Source organism: Strix uralensis, chromosome 4 (genome assembly GCF_047716275.1).
Source record: "Strix uralensis isolate ZFMK-TIS-50842 chromosome 4, bStrUra1, whole genome shotgun sequence".
NCBI classification, from domain to species: Eukaryota; Metazoa; Chordata; class Aves; order Strigiformes; family Strigidae; genus Strix; species Strix uralensis.
In genome coordinates this window covers 116,379,101-116,395,226 of record NC_133975.1, presented here as the reverse complement: position 1 = coordinate 116,395,226, position 16,126 = coordinate 116,379,101, and positions in this window count along the sequence as shown.

Below are 16,126 nucleotides of genomic sequence, written 5' to 3'. Positions count from 1 at the left end.
AAAAAGTATCTTAAATAAAAACTTCGAATGCTTGTCACTTTCCCATCTATGTCCCTATCTCTTGAAATCCCTGTGATATTACAGAAGGAAAGTAAATTAGATATAAGCTGAACATGAGCCAGCTCTCTGTTTATCTGGCTGGCTCATTGAACCACATGTTGCAAGGCTTCAGGGGAAGACTCTTTAGTTGCACCAAGGAAATAGAGTGTTTATTCATGTCTATGCATTTCTAAAAATGAAACTGATCTGGAACTCATCTGAAACATATGTAGGGGCCTCAGCATAACAACAGAAACAACTTAGAAAAACAATTTAGAAAAATAGCTTTCCTAAAACTGCAGATTTAAAGAAAATCAGTTTCCACTCATTTCACATATTTGCCTTTCACCAAGAATATTACTAGCTAATAAAACTTTCAGAGCACCAGTAATTATGGGTACTGCTTGGTGAATCTGGCCATCTGGTTACAGGGTAGATATGCCATTGCAGAAATAAGATTTCTGTGGTCAAAACAAATTAAATAACTATCAAAACAGAGAATCATTGGATATTTCCTAATTTTTTCTCTTTTGCTTCTTTTAGCTTCATTTTCCCTGTTTCTCAAAAGCCTCATGAACAAAGAATTTCATTATAAAATGACTCAGGATCATGTTTGTTTTTTCGTGATGGCAAAATATCAGTTAAAGCCCAAATGAGGATCAAACTGAGTAAAAATCATAGTAAACCTCATGAGCACTGAGTGGCTGCCTGCCTGGGTGGTGAAATCCCATAGACATAGTAAATCTCTTGTTTATTTTACAGAAACAAAAATGAAAGAGGCATAGAAGGCCCGTTGGAATAAAATGCTATATAAACACAAGAAAATTCATTGGAGTACAATTTTTTATCTGTTGCTATGTTTACATACACTTGAGGCCAGAACAGGCCAGAAAACTATGCCTTGGCAATACAAGTATAGTCTGGTATCTTGCTTTTTGTACAGTTCTAAGGGGGCAATGCATTTCTCACTGTCCTTGGAAAAAGCCCTTTTGCTTCTAAAGGTCTGCTCTGCAAAGGAGAAGTGCTCCTTCCCTAGTTTTACTCGGAGCTGGATGTTATATATGAGATGGAGGCTTTTTCTTCACAGGCTTTTTCTTCCCCATGGGCTGCAATGTCAAGGTTTGCAATTCCCTCACAGGTGATAAATTCAGCATCTTGCACAGCTGGTAGGAAGGGGCACAGGGAATCATTCCTTTAGTATTTTCCCCAGAGCAGTCATGTTGAAGGAGCCATCATACTCCAACTAAAATAAGACTATTTCCCTCTCTTCATGCTGGATCAGAGACTGCCAACTCCTACTCCAGTATGGAAAATTATAAATCCTCCTACTTAGCTCCTTCAACACTATAAGGAATAGTCTGTTGGTGAAATAGTATTATTTGGGGGTTCTATGTTCAAGGGAGACTTTTAAGGAGTAATTAGAGAGATTATCTTAAAATAGGTTTGTGGATCAGTGGATAGGGAGAGAAAAATAAAGTATTTGTTTGTCAGTACAAATGGAATTTATCAGAAATGGGAGTTGGCCTCTTGATACTGAAAGGGAAGCAATAGAAAAGGTGCAGATTTTGCAAAGACCTTGGAAACAAAAGAGAAGCAATTACCAATGCAGTAATAACAAAGAAAAACCAGTGAAATCTTCAAAGGGTCAAAGCCATGGGTCTGAGTGGGGCAAATATGTATTTGTGAAGCCCAGAGAAAAGAAATGTGTACCCCTCACATTCTGTTGGTTTATTCATTTTCACAACAACTTGACTGCTGGCTCCAAGTGCCAATGCCAACTCAGGCTCCAACTAGGTTAACACAGGTGCACAGAGAGTATCAAAGCAGTGAGCATATGAACATGGTGGTCAGACTTGGAAACCACAAAGGCTGTGTGAGAGTAGACACTAACCTAAACAAGATTTAGGCCACATTTTTAATACAGCCGAATTCACAGTTATTCATTAACATGGACACCCAGATTTCCCAGTCATGTACTGAACTCACTGTAATTAACAACTTTATGTTTTTCTAACTGAGCATCTGATAGAAAGTTCTTTACAATGACCTGTGTTCTTAACCACTAAGTACCATCCTGGCTAACATGCCTGTTCCTCTGTGCTGGTTTTCTTGGGTAAGGATCCAAGAGTTTTTACCAAACCTTGCACATAGTTTTACTTTCTGTGAACCCTCAGTTGTTTCCTTGAACTCTTCATCATGCTGAACCCTGTGTGATATAGGGATCAAAATTCTTAGGGATATTTCAGAGAGGGCACAGTCAGTAACTCTAGCAATATTCAGGGTGCTAAACATTTTCATTTGTCAATTTACCACTTAAAGACTTCTTACTTAGCCTTAACCAAAACATCTCATCATGACACCATGTTGCTAATTTTGGTCTAAAGGCTTAATTTATCCTAAAGCTATAAACTAGGAAAAGTTGTTCAAATACTCAGATAGGAAAGAAACCAAAAAAAGGCATATTTGATATTTGTGATCAGCTTAGGGTCTGTTGTTAAGTTTATTCAAAGAACCACATAAAATATAGTTGGCTTGTATTTTGACTGTAATTATTATTTTAATTAATCTTAAAATTTCTCTAGATTTTTAAATGTAACTGCTTGGGAGGTAAATAATTTTACATTCCTTGACTGAAATATCATCTCTTTCTAGCAACCAGACATGGGAAAGAGAACAAAAGTGACACTTAGCTTCAAAGGAAGAGGTTGATTTTTCAAGGATGAGATGCAATTTAGAAAAAATGTCTCAGGAAGTAACGTTGCATCTGTCACATGCAACTAGGACTCTAATTTGTCAGGATTTCCAGGATTTATGAAGAAAACAGCTTTACTTGGTATATCTGAATTTGGAGCCATGCTGCTGTAGGTTTTCCTTTGAAGACTTTGATTCAGAAATGCAGGGGAAGGAGAGAATTTGCTACAGCTTACCAGCCTCTGTCCAAGAGAAGCTGTGTAAAAATCCCATTGCCCTGCATTTCTGGCATGAGTCTTAACAGGATAGCAAGAAACAGCGGAGCTATTGGGAACCAGGAGTTCTTAGTAAGTGCTGTTTTTGCTCTCTTGTGCTGGCATGCATCAGGTATTTATTTGTGTCCAGAGGAGAACATTATCACTGCTTGTTCTACAGCTACTGTAAAAACTTTATTTGCTCTGTTTAATGTATAACAGTGTGCTCACTGTTTAAGTCTGTTCAAACAATATAAAAACAGTACAAAAAGCAGTAAAGGTCAGATAAATATGATGGGGTCCTTCTGAAAGAGCCGTGGATACTGTTAGATTTTAGTAGCTACAGACATTAAACTCACATTAGCTCTTTGCATCATAGATTAATGCATTCAATAGATTAATGCATTCAATAGTTTAATTCATTCATGCACAGCTGATGCAGTTCACTATGGCAATGACAATCTACCCTGTACAAAGAAGCTTTTCGTTAGCCGGCTAAGCAGGTGGATGAAGTTTTCACTCCTGTGAAAATTATTTTTGAATGAAACTTTTAAAGAAACAGCAACGGGGAAAACATGGATCACTGGGCACAAATTATAGAAAGCTGCAGGATTTTTAGGAAGGACAAGTTCTCATCATTAGTAGATAACTAGGGTATCTATTTCTTTGGTACAGAAATGATGGCTCCCTGTACTTCAACACATAAGGTCTGTCAGAACAGAGGCCTTGTAGCAAGGACTAAATCCAGGGGGTCTCATAGCAGAAAACCTACAGAGAGAATCAGGAAACTCAAAAGAAAATCTGCAGCTTCATATGAATGGACCCCAAAGCAGACATCCTACCTCTGGTTGTTGGTGGGGTCAGAGAGGAGGGATCTAAGTGGCATGAAAGAATTGGTGCCAATGTGGAGAATGAAGATCAGGGCCTTTTCTGAGCAGGTGACTGACAGGTGGGGAGGGACTGGGGGTGAAGAGGGAGGATAGGGTAAACAGACCAATAAGAAGATAAGAAAGAAGTGGTGATGAAAGCAGGTTGAGGATGACAACATGGGGCAACAGCAGGACTTGACCATTTGAAAAATACACAGTCAGATTCTCTATCTGATGTTACTTACATTATCCAGAGAAGTGAATGGTCCCAAAAGAAAGTGAGCAGAGTCCTTTTTCAGGGTGTGCTGCTGACCAGGTCCCATGTTGCAGCCCCATGTCAGCCCCTATCTGACCACCACAGCAAACAGAAAGAGCAACATTCCCCCAATGAAGGTGGGGCGGTCATGAAAATCTGACTCATCCCAAGTATCCCCTAGGAGCACAGACTTTGCATTACATTCTAAAAGCAGGCCTTGGCAGAGACAGGTAACAAGGTCATTTCCTTCTGTTCTTTGAGCCTGTCCATGGTCTTTGCAATGCTCTCCTGGGGACCAAAATGGCCACACGGAGTCAGCTACACAAAGGTTGGAGCAGCAAGAGATCCATGATTGTTTTCAGTGTTTCATCCAGCTACTGAATGACTGTGACAGCAGCAGATAATCAAGCGTCACTGCTCCACAGGCTTCTGGCTGATGCCCAGAGGCTGCATGATGTTAACACTATTCCTAGAAACTTCCAGAAGACTTCTGAGGCTGAAAATTAAATTCATGATTACCTAGAGATAAAAAAAAAAGAAAAGGCAAAACTGTGAAAATAACTGAGACGGAAACAGTTAAGGACAAGAGATGCTTTGCCACCTCTGAGAGCATGTAACCCTTCCCAAAAAGACCATCTGACACTGCAAGTGTAGCTCAGGAAAGGGAGGAGAGAGTTTCACCTTGAGACACCTTCCTAAGACTTCTGCTACAGCTAAGGACCCACTGCCTACCTGCCTAAATACACACACAGATGCATACACTGTTGTTCTTAATATTTCCACCTTATTATATTTTTATTGTGTTCAGACCCCCCAGCCAGATCAATCTTCTTTCTGATACAGAGAAATGATTACTTGTTTTAAGACTTATTTACTTATTTACTTATAGAAAACTGCTTAGCAACTTATTTACTTACTTATAGCAAGTTACAGTATGACGTATAGTATTTTTTTAATATTGCTAAGAATCCTGCTTGCCCAGACTGTTCTGTGGAATTTTACCAAGGATACAGTGTCCATCAAAACAAAGCAGTTTACTGTGAAAATCTACCAAGAACTGCAGTGTTCAGCAAAATATCATGTTTTTGTCCTTGAGGAACAGGTGTGCTCTAACTAGTTGGGCCTCAGTAATGAGTAAAGATAGCCATATACGGATGGTAGAAGTTTCATTGGTTCCCTTAAATAAGATAGGATGAGTAAACTGGCTGAAAAACATTTTTGTTGTTCAAGAAATTGGCTAAGAGAATCTGCGCATGCTCCGGGGGAAAAAACAAGATGAGAAAGACTACGAACCTTCCTCCCAAAGACCCCCAAAGACGCCCCCCAGGAGGCAATGCGCAGGTGCAAAGATAACATAAACTGCTGACACCAGCCTTTTGAACTAACGCAGCCTTACTCATGCATATGTATGTTTGTGTTATGTAATCCAATTAATATGTATATCCACACTCTATAAGTTTTTGGTAAAAAGTGCTGTTGGTGTGCAAGCTTTGTGGAGAAATCCCCTTGCACCCCAGCCAGAGTAAAACATACCTGCTTTATAACTCTATTTTGAGTTGTGGAGTCTTTTTTCCGCAAATCCTTCTGACGACATATCTCAGCTTCCTTCTTATGTCTAGTTCAGATGTATTGACCCTAAAGGCCTATCGTCTTCAGGATGAAAAAGGAAAGGTGCTTAGCAAAACCTGCATTTTTCTGGAAGAATTTTACATATACACATTCACTTTCTGCTCTCAATTTCTTTCTTCATATATCATCTGTATTTGGGATCACTAGCTGAGAAGAATTGAGAGCATAAGGCATACTTGACTGTATATGTACTCATGATACATACAAGAAAGACACTGCTGAGACAAAAGTCTCAAGAGATTCTATGACTATGCATGGGGACACTACTGGTAGCTGCTTCCTTTACTATTGTTAACTGATTGTCTATAAGTAGCTTTCCAGTTTGGATGACTCCACATAACACTTCTACTGCAATAATAATTACCTGTGTCTGGACCCAGAATCCTTCACTCCAAGATGATCACCTAAAGCAGCTCCTACTCCCAATACCTGTGCAATGGTGTGCTGGCTGGTCAAAACATGCATGGAATATCTGTGTACCTGATCTGCAAATGTTAAAAACAGAGAGAGCCCTCACAGGCATCACAACATGCTGAACAAACACTCGGAAATTCCTGCTGGAGTTCAAGGTAAAAGATTGGCTTTGTGTTAGTCTCAATATTTGTAAATGGTATTAGGATGTTGCACTTAGCACTTAGGGGATAGAGTCAGAGTGAGAAAACAGCTCCTACAGGAGGAAGACAGTTTTGTAACAGAGGCAGCCCTGTGACTGTAACAGAGGCAGCCCCAAGCCAGTGCAAGGTGGCCACGCTGGGATGGCTGGAAGTGAGTCCAAGAATTATGAAACTCTTCAGGGAAACAAGCTCTTCTCTTAGACAGAACCATGAATGAAAAGAAAATCAGGTGCTCCCAACAGATTCCAGTGCAGGTTTCCAGAAGACTTTCTGGGAAAATCCTGAGGACCAGAGACCTAAGAAGTTAGAGGGATTTGAAGGGACAGTTCATTTCCTTATTCCAAAAGGTTGTTATTAATCATTTCAGGTAACAGTCACTTCAGAGGCAATGAAGGACATCTCTGCCCAGTGTCAATGAGCTGCTACTCTGAACAGCTCATTAAAAGCACCTTCTTTCAATTATGAAATTCTTGTGGCCCACCACCCTTGATTTAAGAGGGAGAAGAAAAAAAAAAAAAAGGCATGCTATGCTCAGCCTTTCTCTGCACTGTCTGTGCCACTAAAGTCAGATTTTCCCATTTCTTTTCAGTGGAAAATATCCACCTGACGCTGCCCATCACTTCCCCTCATCTTCATCCTTGTTGCTGTGTGGCCTGACAGGCACAGCAGCACAGGGAATGGGGATGCACAGCAGCCACTGCAGGTGTCCATCAACTGAGATGCTCCAGACAATGTCACTGTCTGTAACTCAGTCCCTGCTCCTCATGGTTTGCTTTATACATAGGCAAAAAAGGAAAACAGTAAAGGATGGATAAATGGCATCACCAATAGACATCCATGCTGCTATTAGTACTGATCATGGTAAATGCCTGGCCACTTTTCCTTTTCTTTGGCTATTGTGTTGCCAGGTAAGAAGGCACCAGGGGTCCAACATGCTTCTACTAAGAGGGCAAGGTAGCACTGCATGAATTACAGTCCCACTGGTCCTTCCCTCTCTATTGCTCACAACTCACCAACTGCAGGAACACTGCCAGATGGTCATTACCAGGGAGGAGTTGGGATCTTTAACAAAGTGTTATGTTTTAGGTCTAAGGACAAAAGAGGCTATAAATTACAAGCTTTCGACACCTGCAGATTCCACATTGCAGTTCATCATCTTATGGGCTATCTGTGGGTTTATGTTGGTTTTCTTCCACTTCTATTTTGCTGGAAATTTCCCCTCTTGATCCTGACCAGAAAACCACAGCCTTCTTCCTGCACTGTCTTTGCAAATGTTAATTCAATTTATTGATCAAATAACTGCACAATTCACCTTGCTAGATCACCTTCCTCTGCTTATACTACCTGAGTCCAAAAGATGCAGGGCCTCCTCTGACTGACTGAGGTGACTGATTTCCATCTCAGACCTCGGACCAGCTGCTCTCTCACACCCATCAATATTGTTCTCCTCAAACACACTGAAGAAAGTAGAAAAAAACCCCAAAACTCAAACAGGTTTCTTAAGAACAATGTTATTAATAATATTTCATAGCAATTGATTACCAGAATTTTCCAGGCACCATTTTGTGAGAGACGACTTGTAACTCCCCCAAAACAGGGCCTGAGAGAAACAGGCCTGCAAGAAAAAAACAGCCTGAGAGAGATAAGGGAGGGGTGGGGAGCAGAGGCCCTCCGAGCCGAGGAATGTCTCAAACACTCGCAAGTAGCGAAACTATAGTCATGGAGTGGGTAGTGTGGAGCTTCGAGCTGATAAGGCTGCCTGGATAGCACACCATGCAGCTGGAGGAGCAAGCCCTGTGAAGGCAGGATGGTTCTGCTCTGGTGCACCTTGTAAAGTTTCAAGGGCCATCTGTCTGGTGAATGACCTTTGTTTCATTATCGATAAAATTCATATTAAAGTTGACACCCCTGAATATGCTAATAAAGATTAACAAGACCATGCTAACTACATCATCCCATGAAGCACCTTACCCCTCCCCGTACATGGGATATGTAGGTATGTGGGTTGACCTAGGGAATGGACCCAAGGAAAGTGTGTATAAATTGGGGCGGGGGGGGGGGGGGGGCGGAAGGAGTGAAAGGGAGAAAGGAAAAAGAAGACATGAGGAAGTGAAGAAGACAGCTGCATCCCTGACGAACTTGGACGGGACAAACACAGGAACCCGGACCAATCATCTCTATTTGCTCTCTTCCTCTATTTTCTGTTCTCTCTATCTCCCTCCTTCTTCCTCTTTTCCGTCACTACCATTAAGTGTTTCAAGGCATACTATAATGCTTGCCGTAACTTGTTATATACTTAGCCAATTATCATGTATCTAATTAGTACATTGTGGGAAGGTAATAAATGTCTGGTCTTTGAGACTTGTCTCACCATTGTCCACTTCGTTGGGGATTTATGAATCTGAGTCACTTGTCTCCCTTGTCTGAGTGGGATGTGACACATTTGTGTCATCTATTCCTTATGCTTTTATGGCATTCAGGAGTTTCAGTCACCAGCAGCAGGACTCAGCTGCTGCTGAAGTGAGTGCGTGGGATGGGAATCTTTCCCCTTGGAGGCAGGTTGGTGCCTGTTCATAGTCCTCCACACCCTTCCCTAATCCCCACCGGTCTCATCCCCAGATCTGCCCCCGAGTGAATGAAACACCATGTCAGAATAGTGTTAAAAACCAGCTTCAAATTTGCCCTTTGAATGTAAAACATAATCAGAAAACCACTTTTCATTTTCTCAGTAAACGAGCTGAAATATTCTCCAAGTGATCAGCATGTTTTGTCTGACCCCAGCTGAAAAGCTGAGTATTACTGAGCTGTGGGAGGTATTAGAACAGTCAGAAAAAATTTGAAAGAAGCTTTTTAAAATACTTCTCTGGTTCAGAAACTGCCAAAACTAAATGCTTTAATCTTTCAACTGAAAGGTATTTGGGGAGAAACTATTCAGTAGATTCAGCAAAATCTTCAGGAGTTGCTCTGGGCAACGCAACACAACATGTTTGGATGGAGTTTTGACAAGCAGATTTTACCCTGTCAGAGACTCTTCACCATGTAGCTGACCTCCCTCTAAGTATAAAGTCCCTTGGCATTTGTGAAAAAAGAGACATGGGCAATATCTACATTATTCGCTGTTCCTCAGGAATGAGCCTCTAGTCTGGTTAATGTTTATGATATAGTCTGGGTTTATAACACTGTTCAAAAGCTGAAGGAATATTTTTTATAATGAAGGTGGTGAAACACTGGAACAGGTTGCCCGGAGAGGTGGTAGATGCCCCATCTCTGGAAGCACTAAAGGTCAGGCTGGATGGGGCTCTGAGCAACCTTATCTAGTTGAAGATGTCCCTGCTCATTTCAGGGGGGTTGGACTAGATGACCTTTAAAGGTCCCTTCCAACCCAAACCATTCTATGATTCTGTGAAAGCAACATCATGTCAGTAGCAAACCCACTCCTGCTCCTGGCCTCCCTGACCCGCAGCAAAGGGTGAGCTCAAAAATTTTCATGTTTGTGAATCTCTTTGGCTTCATGGGATCCTTCACTGCTCCAGCTCAGTAGCTCAGGTGCAGGTGATAATCACAAAGATACAGACCAGCCTGACAACACACACTGTGTAAGACAAATAACATTTTCTGAAACATTTTCTTCTCCCCATCAGCACTTCCACTGCTTTTGCAGTGTTAGTGTTGGGTAAGAGATCTGCCACGCTGAGCTGAACACCAAAAGGCTTTATCTTTAATTTGCCAGAGAGCTAAGGAAAAGGAGATAAGCAAAATCTTGTGTCATCTCATTAAGATGATAAATTATTCATAAAATGTTCTCATAAAATCAAATATAGGAAATGTCATGTTCACAAATAAGTGGCTACAGCTGCTACAGATGTGAAAGATGTTTATGAAGCAGATGCTTTCTCCAGTGACCTTTGGCACTTCACCAAAACTGAGCAGCAGATCAAGAGCAGCAGATCAAGAAGCAGAGAATACGTGAGCAAGTCCCTGAGGAAGCCAAAGGTTTTGATCCCATAAACAAAGCAATAATTCTTGTCAATAATTCTTGACAATTGTTCCTCAATTTTAGGAAGCACAGAACAGTAGGTGCAGTCCTGCCAGGTCTCACTCACTGATGTCACCCAGCTCTCCCAGGCTTATGTCCAGCCTGAGGTCCTGGGGGCACTGTGTGATGCTGCCCCCCATTCATCAGCACATGCTCTGAGCAAGGACTCCAGCTCAGGGACACCTTGGAGGAAAGCACCATCTTCTGAGAGCTTGTGACCCATCCCGACCCAGCACTTGGAGTCTCTTATGCAGAGCCATAAAAATGCTGAGAGCTCTCTAAACCACGGAGTGTGGTGTGACACACACTCCAGAGACATCAGCCTGTGGCTTTTTGGGGAAATGCAGCATGCAGTTTTTAGCTGCAAGGAAGTGAATACTGATAAGCATTTATGAACACATGAGTGTAGTCACTCTTCCTCTGAGAAACATGGATCTACAGCACATGTTTGTAGGAAAGCAAATAGAAATTAGATATCTTGGCCAATTTTGTTCTATCAATTGCAGCAACAGTAGTGTTAAAGGTACTTCTAAAAGATCTTAATTTGCAAACATACAAGTATAAATACAATGGGTATATGGTTCTGAGCTCTATTGATGCTAGAAATACCAGTAATCTACCTAAAAGCCTTGGAAAAGCCTAAAGAGTGTCAAATCTCTAATCATAACTTTAGTCTCAACTCTAAAAAAGTTTTCACATTTGCCTAAAGATGCTTGAGGCAGGAAAGTTTTTCCCAAGGAAGAGTATCTGGAGTTCTAGGGGCTGATCACCTATTTAAAAGCAATTTAGTGCAAACAATGTTGTAAGAAACGTGTAAAGACATAATTATACTGCTTTAAAATTGTTAAGAAATTCACTGAAGAGCTATTGAAGAGTGCATGGGCATTTCACTGTCAGATACTTGCACAACAAGACCCAGCAGGTGATTATCACCAGGGACTTCCCAAAAGAATTCATAATTCACAGTCACCATGGAGATTTTAGAGCTGTATTGCATACATCAAAAAGAATTAGAATTATATTGTTATATGCTATACATGTAGTTATATACAGTATTTAGCATGTACTACAAATAACTACAAATGTTCCAGTCAGTACTTCTGGTCAGAAGGAAGAATGTAGAACAAATACAAAGTTAATGCCAAAATATTATTTAAACATTGTAAAGAAGATCATTATAAACTGTACCTGCTTAATTTTTTTCAGAATGTCCCATTATTTCTGATTCTGAGAAAACATTCCACAATGGAGAAGCCCCAATAGAAAACCAACATTCAAGCTTGTGTAATCCTCCCAAATATAAAAGTGCAATCTCCACATTAGTCCACATGCAGCTAAAAACACCAGGAGACAAGTAAAAAAGATTTAAGTTGAAGCAACCTTTTCAGCAAAACCAATATAATTACATCAAAATGTATATCTTTAATGGCTATGGGCGTAAGCTGGCAGAGATTTCACCCAGGAAACTCAAAACAAAATGTTTTCTCTGGTATCAGCTGGTAGCATGTGTCTGCATCCATTTGACCAAGTGCAGTGCATCCTGTGAGCTGTGGTACCCACATGACCTCTTGCACCCCTTGCACTCCACTGCCAGGGTGGAGCAGCTTCCCTTGGCCCTTCCTAAGGCTGGGTTATCGCAGTGCATCAGGATGCACTGCAGACTAGCCAAAACATGGATGGGGAGTAAGGGCTCCCCAGTGAGCCATGAACAGCTCACACTGAAATGAAGACTTCCTTGGTCTGTGCAACGCAAAACCCAATTTCCTGTTCTGGCTTTTTTCAGGACACACTGCTGACACAAAATACACATTTCCTGACTCTTCTTTCAGTTTTTATTCTAAAAAAGCTGACATTTTGTTCTCTTTGGAGATTAAGACAAACATCTAAACACTGAAAACACAAGCTTTTATCTTCTATCTTCAATTACTAGAAGCCAACGGGAGAAAAGATTTGGTGAACTCCCGAGGAAGAGGATTTTCCTGCAGATCACCAAACAAGTGCATTATCTCCAGGAGGACAATGTATTTATGAACACCCTGGGTGAGGGTGATCGGCTGCTGGGCCTTCCTCTGTGGTTATCCTGCCTGGGAAATGTCAGTGAGTTTTTCACCCCACTTAATGAAGTACAAATGTAGAGAGGGGACAGAAGATAATCTGCCAGAAGAAATTCTGAGTCATGGAGAAAAACAATTTCACAAATAACCCTTCAGCTGCTCATTTCTCCATGGATATTTTAGATGGTGATAAAGCACTATGGTGAATTATGCACCATATTTTACTTTTACCTTGACTGGAGGACTAAGAAAAAAACTAGTCAAAAGCAGTCAGAAATGTGGGATAACTTTAGGGCAGGAATAACATGCTCCAAGGTCAACAGAGCTCTGGGGTGGGAGCTGGCTCCCCTCTGGGTGAAGCTGGATAGGACGATGCCTTCCAGGACTTCCCAGCATGTCTGCTCAGTGCTGGGAGACACCTGTTCCAAAAGGAAACTCCCCTGAAATGAGTCTAGTGGAGACAGTGGGTCCTCAGCACCAACTGGTTTGCTGCCCAGGTGTAAAATAGCTCTATATTAATTCTGTGCTTACTAAAGAAAAAAGATTAATTAAAACTAAATAATCTGGCAAAAAGTTTTGAAAATCTGTTTCCTCTTATTGAATGCTAGAGATCATCCAGTTCACCTCCTTCCCAGAGAGATTTCTCTTTTTTGTTTACCACTTATGTAATGGGAAAAGTTTTATGCACCACAAGGAAATGGAATAGATACCAATATTCAGTCATCAATCATTGTTGATTGATCAATCATGTTGAGTGGTGGTTGACAGTTCCTTTTCAAACTGGCAACCTGTCACAAGTGTGGTCCCCCAGGGATCGATAATGGGCCCAGTGCTTTTTAATATCTTCGTATGTGATCTGGATGATGGGATCAAGTGTACCCTGATGAATTTTGCTGCTGATACCAAACTGATTGGGGAAGTGGACACTTTGGAAGGGAGAGCCACCCTGCAGGAAGACCTGGATAGGCTGGAAAAGTGGTCTAGCAAGAACCTTACGAAGTTCAGCAAGGACAAGAACAAAGTCTTGCACCTGGGAAAACATAATCCAGGACTGTAGCACAGGCTGGGATCTACCCAGTTGGGGAACAGCTCTGTAGAAAGGGACCTGGGGGTCCTGGTGGACAACAAGCTCAACATAAGTGAACAGTGTGCTGCTGTGGCAAAGCAAGCTAACAGGATGCTGGGTTGCATCAACAAGGGCATCACCAGCAGAGATAAAGAAGTCATTATCCCACTCTACTTGGCCCTTGCCAGGCCACACCTGGAATATTGTGCTCCGTTTTGGTCCCTGCTATACAAAAAAGGTGTGGACAGGCTGGAGAGGATCCAGAGGAGGGCCACAAAGGTGATCAAAGGACTGGAAAGCCTGCCATGTCAGGAAAGGCTGAGAGAACTGGGTTTGTTCAGCCTTGAGAAAAGAAGGCTTAGGGGAGACCTTATCACCATATTTCAGTATTTAAGGATGGCTACAAAGAACATGGAGACATCCTTCTTACAAGGAGTCACATGGAAAAGATGATGGGTAATGGGTACAAGTTAATCCTGGGGACATTCTGATGGGACACAAGAGGAAAATTTTTCACAATGAGAGCAATCAGAAACTGGAATAATCTCCACAGGGAAGTGGTGGATTCCTCAACATTGCACACTTTTAATATTCAGCTGGACAGGTGCTGGGCCATCTTGTCTAGATCGTGCTTTTTCCAAGACAGGTTGGACCAGATGATCCTTGAGGTACCTTCCAACCTGGTACTGTATGATTTGATGATTGTTATTTGTGTTTTCAGTAAATGTTCATATTGAATCTTTTCCATACTAAATTTCACTGAAACTATTCACACTTCTTTCAGACTGAACTCTGTTTTTCTCCCCATTCTCTTCCATGTGTACTTTCATACTTTTCTGTGGGTTTAACAGATCGCCACAGGATATTTTAATCTTTAAGTTGAGGGTGAGGGACTAATAGCTTTCACTGGACAGCATTTCCAGAGCACATGGGTGACTATGTAGTGTGTGTAAGCTGATACTGGTTTAAGCATGTCATAAATACAAGGAAGTGGAACTAAACTTGTGGCAAAATCTTCACTTGGTTACCCTAATTATGCATACAAGTGCCAGATATTGCCACCAGTCTCCTTATCAATACAAACAGTAACTTTTAGTGATCATGACTAAAGACTTTTGTCTACATTCATGCAAAGTATTCTAGAACATTTTAAACAATATAGTCACTTAAATGCTTTAATCTTTATTGTAGGTTTCTTTTTCTAAGCAGTGGCAAATGTTTGTGTAGTCCAATATTATCCAATTGGCATGAGCGAATGGACCTGCTCAGGAAAATGAATGGGACCAAAGTACTCATCAAAGCAGTCCGTGCTTGCTGGGAATTCCTGGGAAGTAAAACTGTGCTATTCCAAGCAGGTGAGCAATGCCTGGACATACCTCTGTGTATATCTCATATATACTTTAGGAAGGGTCTGCCTACCTACGAGACATTTCATCAGCCCATACCTGGGTAATTCCTTCTTGTTTTGATGAAAAATAGGATAATAATGCATCATTCCTAGCTAAGAACCTTCATAGACTCCAGGGACAACTGCGACCTCTCTCTGTGCCTGCTTGGTGTGAGTGTCACCACTGGCTCCCACCCCAACCCTAAACTCAGCTCAAGAAGACAATTGCTGTTCTGCTGTGCCCACGCAATCCACAGCGCCACCTCATGGGTTGCTTGGATTAGATCAAGGACAGACATCTACCAGACTGAGATTTGTTCTATTTTGCTTTTTTTTTTTTTTTTTTTCATTTGGGAGTGAACCACTATACCTAAGCTATCCATCTGTTGGGACAACAATGTGTGGGACAGGCCTGCCAGCCTGCTTGGACCCACCTATGGTGCACAACAGTACTGGGAGATACTTTCTTGTGCCAAGAGTGCAAGAACAGTCCTGTTTGCTCAGTGAAAATAATCCATGATTTGTCTGTTCGAGGACAATGCGCTTAAAAAGAGTTCATAACTACAAGTACTACACATAAACCCATGTCTCACATTCAAAAGGTGAGGGTTACTTCTCATTATTTCATTGCAACCTGTTCCTAAGGCTGTTATCTCTCTGGTGGGACAATTGCTGCAGGAGATCCTCACATACATGCAGGAGAAGGATCGGTTCCCCCTTCAGTAGAGCCAATCATCCTCTGCCTCCCTCTGTTGATAGGCCAACCAGCAGCACTCTCGATCTGGAGGAAACGGTAAATCCTCCAGAAAACTCTATACTTGGAAATACATTCTGTTTACCTTTGATTCACTGATTACAGCGGGTCAGTAAACCATGTTCACATCAACAACAGAAGGTGGCTATTAAGGTGTATTTCCACAGTGGTTAATCTGTTACTAACTAAAAGCCTTCAATTGGAGGGATTAACACTGCCAGCATTGATTATAATGAGTTCTACATAAACAGACACGACTTTGTCTTTATGCTTGTGCATAATTCCTACTCAAGCGGTAGTTTGTGAAAGTTGAAAGGAAAAGTGTGTATGCGGGAATACCCTCACACACATCTCCCCCCCATTTACAGTTTTCCCCAGCTCCCCATCTGAGTTACAGATACCCCATAGTCCCTCTGAGCTCTCCGCGTCCCTCCCAGCCCCTGCAAAGGGACAGAGAAGTCAACCTTAAAAAAAAAA